Here is a 12,066-nt window from a genome sequence, read left to right as displayed (position 1 = left end):
AATTTCAAGTGGTAATCTTCATGATAGTTAGGTGTTTTTTTTGCTTTATCTTGTTTAGTTTTTAACTATGATTCACCCATCTTTTAGAATCAAAAATTCACTTGCATGATTGTTCATTGTACTTCATGTTTTTATCCTTGTTGGCCTTTGATGCGCATTACTTGTTCTTACGTTTTGCAGCTCAACATTTCTTCCATGGAATTGCTTTCTACCATGTCACCGTGTTTTGCTTCACCGGCACACGAGGACGTGAGCCAAATTAGGAGGGGGGGAATGTTAGCAAGCGGCTAACATAGGCTACACCAATTATGCGCCAAGCGGTGGATGTGCTATAGTGCACAATATTTCCTATTCATTTTATAATGCCTTGGGCTCATTTACGAGTTCCAAAGTTGTATAAGTCTATGCTAAAGAGCTCAACTTTATCCCATAGTTGAAGGGTTTGAGTCCCAAAGCTATAAAAGAGCCCTATGCTTAAGGATAAGTCATTCTTGGGTGAGTTCTCCTCATTGTAGAGTGGATGGTCATGAGGCTCATGGGTTTTCCATGCCCAAGTAGCTCTTGATTTCTAATAATCAATTACACTTTCTTTCTTATTAAGGTGTAAGCATGTTAACTTGTCATGATTTTTGTGCTAGTTATCATGTGGCAACAAGCATATCTTGTAAGCATAATGAGAGTGTAACTTTTCAAACGTGTGGGAATCCATCAAATATTTCAAAATAGGGGGACCACCCTGAATCCACTTTCCTAACCATTTACGTAGTGTTACTCTGAGGGGAGTGGGGTAGTCAAAATGCATGGAGAGAAGCGGAGTGGGGCAGTCAACATGCATGGAGAGAAGCGGGGCGCAGGGGCCAGAGGTAAGAGAGAACCAAAAACAAAGTCGAGGGCTGAACTTTCTGCTACTTCTTCTCCACCCCGAAAAAGGGTGAAGCTCTCTAATTCCCCAGCATCCCCAATGGCAAAGACCTTGCATACAAAGGGGAAGGATGACTCAAGTACTCTCTCTCTCTCTCTCTCTCTCTCTCTCTCTACCTCATTATGATTTGCAAGGATAGTTGCTGATGTTGTCTTGGCTGGAGAGTTGTCCGTTGTTGTCGGCTTTAGCAGTAGGACATCTTGTGAATAGTCACTTGAAATACAATCGCTCAAGTCAAAGTCTGGCTCAAGAAGCACAAACCAGTGTTTGATTTGAACCTTGAAATTGGAAGGAAGTGCTCAATACTGCACTTTCCTACTGTTAACACACTCCTGGCTACATTGTTTTTTACCTACCAACAAATAGAAAAATCTGCTAATCTTGTGACATTGGGGGTGTGCATGCCGATGGAAAGCTCCAAAGTTTATAGTCCCAGTACAGAGCAAGTTCTGTATTACAACAGAAGAGTTCAATGATATTCATGGCCTCTCCCTGGCTGGTGCCAACCCCAAACTAGTGAGGTGGGATCAGATTAGTGATGTGGAGTGGTTCAGTGTTTTCAGAGAGTCAAAGAATCGTAGTCACTATCACATTAAATGCAGTTATTTGCATACTGATATGTTCGACCATGATACAGCTGCATTACAGGGTGTACCAGAAGTCCCCAACAAACATGGAGATCAACTCTGCATTCGCCAAGGGGTTTGTAAAATAATTCAGCCCGGCAGCAATTGCAAGTAGCTCAGCCATGCAATTCAATTGGGCTGAATTCGTTGTCCAGCATTTGCAAGACCTCCAAGAGAAAGGGTACTACGAGGCCCATGTCAAAAAGTGGAGAATGCGTAATGTATGTCAAAACATCGAGGAGGCGCAAGCTGAAATGAAGGAGGATACCAAGGAGACACCCATCTCTCGCCACAGCACTCACCAGCAGACTGAAAGCCTGTCATTTTTTGGCGTTGAGAATTTGCAGCACATAAAGGCTGCCTCTGAAATTCTCAGCAAACAACTGCAAGATGCTAAAGAACATCTTCTAACTGCAAAATCAGAGTTTGAAGCTGCGAGGGTTGTCCAAGCAAGCAATGCTAGGGTCACCCCAATTGTGCTTGCTATGAGACAAAAGCTTCACGACACTGAAAATGAATTATAGAGGTTACTACAGAGCAACAACGTGGATGCAAAGAGGGAAATAGAGTGTAAAGTAAAAATAGAGACATTGGAAGGTTTGGCATTTCCTAAGAGTGAGGACACTCTTGCTGTGCTGACTCAACTTGTCAACGTGTAAGTGCATGACTTTTATGCTTCCAACGTATGATTGGAATATGTGCACAACAAACCTATGTACTTACCATGCTCCTCTTTTTTTTGGTGTGTAGATTAATGTGGAGGTTATGGAAGTAAAAGTGAATGCATGTGAAGGTCAACTGCAGCTCCTAATGCACATGAGCAAGATGCTACAAGGCTCCTCCATTCCCACTCCCTGTGTAATATGGCTATGGTCGCTTTTATAGAAAGTATAGATGGGGTATGCGATGGGATGATGATCAACCCGTGCAGTGGCTGCAGTTTGCCACTTGAAGTAAAGGGAACCAATGCCACGGTCAAGATGCCCTGTGGGCATAGCTACCACTTTCTCTGCTTTGCAGCTCCATGCTCCTTGTTGTCAAAATGTAGAGCTGTGACCTACCAGCAAAGGATACCACAAGAATGGTGTTGGAAACCCACAGGGCAAAGACATCCAATCACACCAACATCTGGTAAGATTGTACAGGGTGTGCTAATTAACATACCCAGTGTGTTAATTAGAATATTGAGTGTGTTAACTGGATATGCTAATTAGCATACTGGGTATGCTAATTAGCATACAAGTTATGCTAATTAGCATACTAGGTATGATAATTAGCATACTGGATATGTTAATTAGCATACCCAGTGAGAATATTGAGTGTGTTAACTAGATATGCTAATTAGCATATCTTGTATGCTAATTAGCATACCATGTGCTCAGTGTACAAATTAGAGTAACTTTGGCATATTAGCATATCTAGTAAGTTAACTACCATATCCAAATGCTAACTAGAAAACTGTATATGCTGATTAGCATACTGGGTATGCTGATTAGCGTACTGGGTATGCTGATTAGCATATCCATCTGATTATCATAATGGATATGCTAATTAGCATACTGGGTATGCTAATTAGCATACTGGGTATGCTAATATGCTAATTAGCATATTGGGAATGCTAATTAGCGTACTAGTATGCTGATTCACGTACTGAGTATGCTGATTAGCATACTGGATATGCTTATTAGCATATTGGATATGCTAATTAGCATATTGAATATGCTAAATAGCATACTAGGTATGCTAATTAGCATACTGAGAATACTAAATAGCATACTAGGTATGATAATTAGCATACTGGATATGCTAATTATCATATTGGGTATGCTAATTAGCATACTGGATATGCAAATTAGCATACTGGGACTGCTAGTAGCTAGCATACAAGGACCGTCTTTTAGCGTACAAGGTGTGCTTATTAGCATACCCATAGTGTTAATTAGAATACTGAGTGTGTTGATCGGATATGCTAATTAGCATATCTTGTATGCTAATTAGCATACTTGTGCTCAATGTACAGACTAGAGTAAGTTTGTCATAATGGCAAATCTAGTAAGTAAGCTACCATCTCCAGATGCAAACTAGCATATTGGATATGCTAGTTAGCATGCTCAGCAATTTGAATTAGCATACTCGGCTTGTCAGCATAATGAATTCCAATGTATGCCAGGCCGCACACATAGTCACATCATATCAAAAATTTTCTAGCATACATGACATTCTTATATGAGTCTTAATCCACGTTTTTTGCTGCGTGCCTGTGGCAGTCCCTCCGTGATGTGGGCAATGTGCATGACACGAAGGGCAAGGGAAAGGCTGTAATGGAGGACCTTTCCATCGAGGAGAGTGATGAGCCGGATACAGGTGAGAACCCTTCGAAGGAGAAGGGTGTTGAGCTGTATGCAAGGAGTGAAGGGGTGGATGAGGGCTCCCAACAGATGCCAAATGAAAGCATGAAAACAACTGAGGAAGGCGGTGATGTGAGCAGGAACTCAGAAGATGAAAAAGAAGATGATTTTTTTGTCATGGCTCCTCGTGTGCCAGCGATGCATCTGCAACTGACAAAGCAGAAGCTTCTCAACAGACAATGGCTAGTGGCTCAGGGGAAACTTTGAAGAATGACAACATAGAAGATGAGCAAGAAGTTGGTAACAACAGCCCTCTCGAGGGTTTTTGCGTAAAGCTCAACTGAAAAGAAAATTTGGCCTTCAAGAGGTACCCGAAGACATTGCAAGAACAGCCTGTGGTTCGGACAAGGCTGAAAGATTCAAAGGTGAAAAGAAAGCCACCCGCTCAAGAGCTTGCAAAAAATTGTGTTAAGACTTATTTCTCCCTACCCGGTTGTGCCCTTCACTGTATATGCTAGACCATTGTGAAACCCAAATGCGTATTGTAACTGACATGCATTTTGTTTTCCAATGAAAATGTATTTTTGTGCAATATAAATATGAGCAGCAGTTCATTGTAATAGTTCATTATAATTTTTGCGGTGTTTTTTTAAACTTGTTCATTTCGTATTGCGGCTTCCCTACAGAGGAAGAGAAATAGGCATTAATTGTCATGCTTGATGCAACTGCGGCCATGGAATGGCAAAAATTACGGAGATGGCGAGTCCACAAAGCCATGCACTTAAGGAGATAGAAAATGGAGATTGAAAAACGCCTTGAACGATATTCACAGCTTGCCCGTAGTATTATTGAGCGCCTAAATTATGTGCACCCAAGTGGGCCGGCTATTTTTGTTGAATGGTATCCTCTACCAGACCCAATATGGGTGCTGAAAAAAGGGCTCTGGTGCTAGACTTGAACGGTCTTTTGGTGGCAATGGTAGAGCCTCGCTTTGGTGAAAAGCCCCCGGCATATGCAGATGAAATGCTGAAATACGATGTACTTGATAAGCAAGTGTTCTGTCGCAAGGAAAGCCTTTTTTTTTTGGAGTGGTGCCTGCAGTTCTTTAATGTGTTTATATGGAGCACAAGCCTCCATAGTAAAGTCATGAGTATTTGCCGTACTGTTTTTAAAGAGCAGGTGCCAAAGATTACTGGGTTTTTTGCTCAAGCGCATTGTACAAAGCAATCCTGGCAGATCCAAAGAAAACCTGTGTTAAAGATTTATCCTTGTTCTGGAAACACACTCCGGGGGTACAATGCCCAAAACACACTATAATCGATAATAGCTTCTACAAAGTGTTTCAGAACCCACCACAAACTTGGCTTGTTACTGTGAGTCTAGAGCACCAGAGTGCTGAGTAGAGGGAAAAGTTCCTTATAGAAACTTTGAAGTCCTGGCTTTTTCTTTGGCTGCAAATGGATGATCGGGAAGCATATGTTGCTGATAATGTGTTTGAGACAGGCTCAGATGAGTTTTCTGATGCAGTTGTCATACGTTTGTTTGACATTCAAAAGATGGATTTAGAAGCTAAAAGACTGGAAGAAATTCATCGCAAACAGTGGGAAGTTGACCTAGAAGCAAAAAGAGAGAAAGAAAAGCTAGAGTGGGAAAGAAGAGAAAGGGAGCATCATAGTGCCAACCTAGAAGCAGAGAGAAAGGAGGAAGCAAAGAGAAAGGAGGAAGCAGAGAGAAAAGAAAAAAGGCAGCAGGAAGAAGACAAATAGCGAGGACAACCCGGTCACTACAAGCACCCTCCGAGGAGGCCTAACGGGTTTTGGGGGTAGTGACTGTCATTGTAAAATTGAACCCTATGTAAATAATTTGATGCTGGCAATTAATGTAAACAATTTGATAGTTAGCATGCTGACACAAAACCAACTTTATAATAAAACTGCATACCCTTACAACAAAGTGGTATATAGAAAATCCAGTGGATACAAATTAAAAGCTGAAGGGCATGCTATTACAGATTGCTTCATAGCTTTCTGGAGTGATTGTGTACACCTGCCTTCTCCTTGGGACGTGCTCCATGGGTATTTTGATACATCGCACCAGATGTGAAAGTAGGTGGACGATAGGCTGCTTGTGGTCTAGCTTGAAGGTGTATGCATCCAATTGCTTGTAATACGGTCCTTGCACAACATATGAGCCTCTGTCAATTACATTTCTCCATTCATCAATGTACCCCTTCTCCACCTTCTCCTTTTCTGCAACACACTTGACCAGATAGAAATCCACATCTTCGGTGTTGGTTAAAGCATCTGGATTTACAGCAAATGTGTCTCCAGAACATAGAGCGCTACTCAACACATCATGATGACCTTTGTATGCGAAGTCATCATAGCCAACGACTTCCTCTGTCAAAACTTCATCTGTTTGCTCAAGTAATGGGTGCAGAATCTGATAATCCCAAGTCTCCATGTGAGCTTTATTGATGCAGCGATTCCACCTTCCATTCATGCATGCATCACAGAAGCATGCCAGCTTTCTTGTTGCAAGGACGGTTGGATCCTGCAGGTTGTGACCACGAATAGCATGCAAAGAGAGAGTTTTTTCCACAGTGGCACAATTCCACTTAACTTCCCTGTTAACATCTCCCTCTTTAACCTCCCAGAACACACGAGCACATTCCCTTTCTTTTGAAGGATATGATGCAGGTGCTCCCTGCGATAGGTTGACCTAGCAATAAGCAACCACATCTGCTGCACACTGCAATATAGCTCCATTAGGTTTTAGTTGTTCATGGGTCAAGGTTCTTGTCACAACTGCTCCTGCACCATCATGCTCGCCCTTGCCATGCCCTGATCCAAAGAAGAACCATCTCATTCCAATCCCTGTGAGTCCACCATGTCTTGCAACAAAATAGAAAGGCGTGGCTCCCTTGAATTGAGAGGCCGCACCATCTGACCACACCCAATGTTGTTTACAAGTGACACCCTCTTGTTGTAACCAGTCACGGTGTAGCATGAAGCAATGTTGCACAAACAGTGTGTCATGCACCCTATCATTTGATATGAAGAAGTGGATTGTTTTGACTACCTCCCCTGCCTTGCGGTAGTACGTTATGTGTACAAAAATAGTTACTTGACTAGAGTGCCAATGCATTGACTGAATCTCATTTTTCTACTTGAAGGCGTAATTTTCAGCAAATCCAACAAGTGAGACAATGAAATCATCCGGAAAGAGAAGTATACAATCCTTAAATTGTTGTCCTTGCCATCGTGCCACATAGTTATGAGTGATGAAGAGCTTCAACTTGGTCTGCAACAATCGAAGAAACTCCTAGCACTGCATTTCTTTATGCAAAAGATCTTTTCTTTTCTTACTGTTTCCATGCCTGTCTTTTTCTTATACGTACGCAAATACTTTCACATTAATAATCTTACCTGGCTTTGCTGTTTCTAAGCAACATAATTCTAACTTCTTTACTCCACATATCTTATAGTCTCCCATCAGGCATTCCCTTCTATGGAAAACTGCATCTGCTGGCTTTGGATAGAGAACGGACTCCCACATCTGTGTGACACCTTTGAACGTGTGATGTGAAGCCAGGCAGCCTCCGCCGCTAATGTTCTTGCCTGTAGCACAGATATTGCATAGACAGTTGCAACATGTATCATGCAGCCCAAAAGCACGAGAGCGCATGTGGTTCAGTGCGTCTTTCAAAAAGGTCATCTGCACATGGTATTCGCAACAGCATGTGTACCTATCCTTCATCCTCCTGCAAAAGAATGGCTTTAACATCTCAAACATCCTCATGCCAATCTTGCAATCTGGATGTTTTTGTTTGAATCTTTGAAAGAGCTCAACCTGCAATATCCATATTTGATCATTATGTTTACTAGGAGAAATAATCCAAACAGGACTATACACATTGCTACTTAATACATCCACCATGGAAACAAATTGGTGTGTTAAACAGCACATTGTATGGTCCTAACATGCATGTAACTGGGTATGGTCGTAACATGCATGTAAATGGGTATAACATTGTATACTAAGCATGCTAGTTAGCATGCTGAGTATGCTAACTAGCATAGGTGAGTATGCTAACTAGAATACTAGATATGCTAACAAGCACAATCAGTTGTGTAGAGTAGCATACGAGGCATACTCATCAACATGCTAGTTAGCATGCTGAGTTAGCATACTAGCTGTGCTAACTAGCATACTCATCAACGTACTAGTTAGCATACTCATCAGCATGCTAGTTAGCATGTTGAGTATGCTAACTAGCATACTAGCTGTGCTAACAAGCACAATCAGTGTGTAGTTTAGCATACGAGGCATACTCATCAGCATGCTAGTTAGCATGCTAAGTATGCTACTAGCATGCTGAGTTAGCATACTAGCTGTGCTAACTAGCATACTCATCAGCATACTAGTTAGCATACTAGCTGTGCTAACTAGCATACTCATTAGCATGCTAGTTAGCATGTTGAGTATGCTAACTAGAATACTGGTTGTGCTAACAAGCACAATCAGTGTATAGTTTAGCATACGAGACATACTCATCAGCATGCTAGTTAGCATGCTGAGTATACTCATTAGCATGCTAGTTAGCATGCTGAGTATGCTAGCTAGCATGTTGAGTTAGCATACTAGCTGTGCTAACTAGCATACTCATCAGCATACTAGTTAGCATACTAGCTATGCTAACTAGCATACTCATCAGCATGCTAGTTAGTATGCTGAGTATGCTAGTTAGCATAGCTTAATATGCTAACTAGCATACTAGCTGTGCTAACAAGCATAATCAGTGTGTAATTTAGCATATGAGTCATTGTTAACCACATGAATGTGTGCTAAGAAGAATAGAAGGTATGCTAACTAGCATACATATTGTGTTAACCAGCACACTTATTATGTTGAACAGCATAGCCAACACACTACGAATGCTAACTAGCATAAATCAGCTTACCCATTATGCTACTTAGCATTCTCAGCTGTGCTAACTAGCATACTCATGAGCATGCTAGTTAGCATGATGAGTATGCTAACTAGCATGTTGAGTATGCTAGTTAGCATAACTGAATATGCTAACTAGCATACTAGCATAAACCAGCTTACCCGTTATGCTACTTAGCATTCTTAGCTGTGCTAACTAGCATACTCATCATGCTAGTTAGCTAGCTGAGTATGCTTACTAACATGCTATATTGCTAGTTAGCACAACTGAGTATGCTAACTAGAATATTATGCGGTACATGAGAGGTGGACGTGGGAGAGAGAATCAATGGTACCATCCCCCCGAGATTAGGGGAGGTGATGGGAGGGAACGACATGACAGTTAGGACCGCATGGATTTAAACATCTCCTTCACATTGGTAATTTGTTGCAGCGGATGCAAACCTGTTCGCTTCCTTGTACACTTTTCTGAGGTCACTACCCAGCGAATAAGGTATTTTGTTGCAGGGGATGCAAACCTCTTCGCTTGGTAGTGACCTCAAAAAATGTAAGTGATGTCTGCTATTACTATTTTCTGAGGTCACTACCGAGCGAATAAGGCAAGGAAAACTCTTTTTATGCACCTATTCACTCGGTAGTGACCTCATAAAATATAAGTCATGTCTGCTATTACTATTTTTTGAGGTCACTACCGAGTGAATAAGGCAAGGCAACTCTTTCCTATGCACCTATTCGCTCGGTAGTGACCTCAGAATGTATAAGTCGTTTCTGCTATTACTATTTTCTCAGGTCACTACTGAGCGAATAAGGCAAAGAAAACTCTTTCCTATGCACCTATTCGCTCGGTAGTGACCTCAGAAAATATAAGTCATGTCTGCTATTACTATTTTATGAGGTCACTATCGAGCGAATAAGGCAAGACAAACTCTTTCCTATGAACCTATTCGCTCGGTAGTGACCTCAAAAAATATAAGTCATGCCTGCTATTACTATTTTCTGAGGTCACTACCGAGCGAATAAGGAAAGGTAACTCTTTCCTATGCACCTATTCGCTTGGTACTGACCTTTTCTGAAATCTGAAGTCCCTTGTGCTGACAAATGAATTGTCTTTTGGTGTTATGCTATTTGTAGAGATGCCTCGTGTAAAGGCTTGCGCTAGGAGGGCAACAGGTGAATCTTTGAATGCTCAAGCAAGAAGACGCCGATATGAAGCGCACAGAGGTGTACTGCAAGAGCTCACAGGATAGAACGACACGTTAAACCTGCTATTCCACGTCTCCCTTTCTAGCGAGTAGTGCGGGATATTTGCGAGCAGTGGAGATTCGGCATGCGATGGGCCAGCAGCGCACTACTCTGCCTTCAAGAAATTTCTAAAGACTACCTCGTGGAATTCTTCAGCGATGGATATATCTTGGCTGCCCATGCACACCGCATCACTATCATGCCACGAGATTTTGATATTTGTAGGCTGCATTTTCGCTACGATGGGCTGCTTTAGCCAATGCATATCCGGGATAGTAGAACCATGGATATTCTCAACATCCCCCCTCTCCATCCTCGTGCACGACAGACAGAGCCATCTAGGGCTGAAACAAACAACAGAAGGACTAGATCACGGGTCGAGAGAAACGACACAGATGGGCAAGCTGAGATAGCCGCAGAGGGGCATGAGCAAGTAGAGTGGACCCCGAGGCAGTCATGGAAGAAACAGAGACAGTTATCGAGGAGCCATCTAGACACCAAAATGAGCAAGTCATGGAGGATCCGCAGCCAGTAAGGGATGATGAGGACATTATATTATTTATTTGGTAGAGTCAGGTACCGGGCTTGTCGGTCCAATAGGAAAAGGGTAAGAGTGATCGTCGATGAGAGGCGCACTCTAACTGGAACATTCAAGGGATTAGTTGGCTAAGCATGGGCGCCCAAGTGTGAATGGGGTGATCTCATATAAAAGTCAACTAAACCTAAAATTCATGCATTCTCTCATTTGTGCAATAGAAGAGTGCTCTTGCTCCATCTCCATCTTCTTCTTCTTCATCTCCTTGTGTGTGTGTGTATGCGTGAGAGAGAGAGAGAGAGAGAGAGAGAGAGAGAGAGAGAGAGAGAGAGAGAGTGCGATCGAGCATTGCGACGATGGCATGGTGGCGGCTTCTTCTTCTTCGCGGCGAGGAATCCTCCACGAAGCAAGCGTAGAGCGGTGAGTGACACACCATCGCCTTCTTTGAGCTTACTAGTTTAGGCTTGTTGTGTGCTTGGAGCCATTTGTGGCTCGCACACGGTGTATCGGCAAGTTCCTTGCATTGACACGTGCGACATAAGCGCACATTTTTGGTGCCGTTGCCGGGGAATGCCATACATTAAGCTCGAGTAGCACTCTGTGCTTCTCCGTGATGCAATTTCTATTGTAGGAAAGGTAAGGAAGGAGGGTGTGTGTGTGTTGAGAAGAGGGATTTAGTGTTGTACTGTGTGTTTTTTTTGTAAATGAATTTTTCAAAGGTACTGTGTTTATTCTCTGTGTATTAAGGTTGTTAGTTTTCTTTGTTAATGGAGATTTCAAAGGTACTGTGTTTATTCTCTGTGTATTAAGGTAGTTAGTTTTCTGTGTACAGTAAGTAGGAAGTAGATCTAAGAGAGCTAATAGAGTGTGTTAGTGTGTAACAATAGGTGTATTAATTAGAAGTAGGTAGATAGAGTGTGTCTGTACTCTCGCGCAGGCCGCGGCAACCTTATCCTTTTAAAAAAAAATTAAAAAAATTAAAAATAAAATTAAAATTAAAAATAATTTAAAGGTAGGACCGGGATCGGGAATATCTCCCAGACCCAAGCCCAGACCCAGGCACAAGCTCACGTTCAGGCCTAGGCCTCAGCCGCCTTTAAAAAAAAACGAATTTTAGCCTCACACGTAGCTAAAAATCGATTTTTTTAGGACCAACGGAATGTCAGATGCCCGAAAATTGTGCTGTAAAGCACACAGCGACCCTCTAAGTGATATGCTCATTTTGAGCTATCACACACTTTAATCAAAAAAATCAAACATTAAAAAAACATTAAAAACGTAAAAAACACGAGTGAAAACGAGCACTTGAAAAAGGTAAGCGGTTAACCTTCGAGGTTAATCACCGACGCTTGAAGGGTGCCAAAGGCACATGCATCTGCGCTCTGGTCGTGTGCTAGAGATGGAGCAACTAGAGAGAATTTCGACTTACACGAGTTCTCAATA

Source organism: Adiantum capillus-veneris, chromosome 13, assembly GCF_014529385.1.
Source record: "Adiantum capillus-veneris isolate H3 chromosome 13, ASM1452938v2, whole genome shotgun sequence".
NCBI lineage: Eukaryota > Viridiplantae > Streptophyta > Polypodiopsida > Polypodiales > Pteridaceae > Adiantum > Adiantum capillus-veneris.
This window is presented reverse-complemented; position numbering follows the sequence as displayed.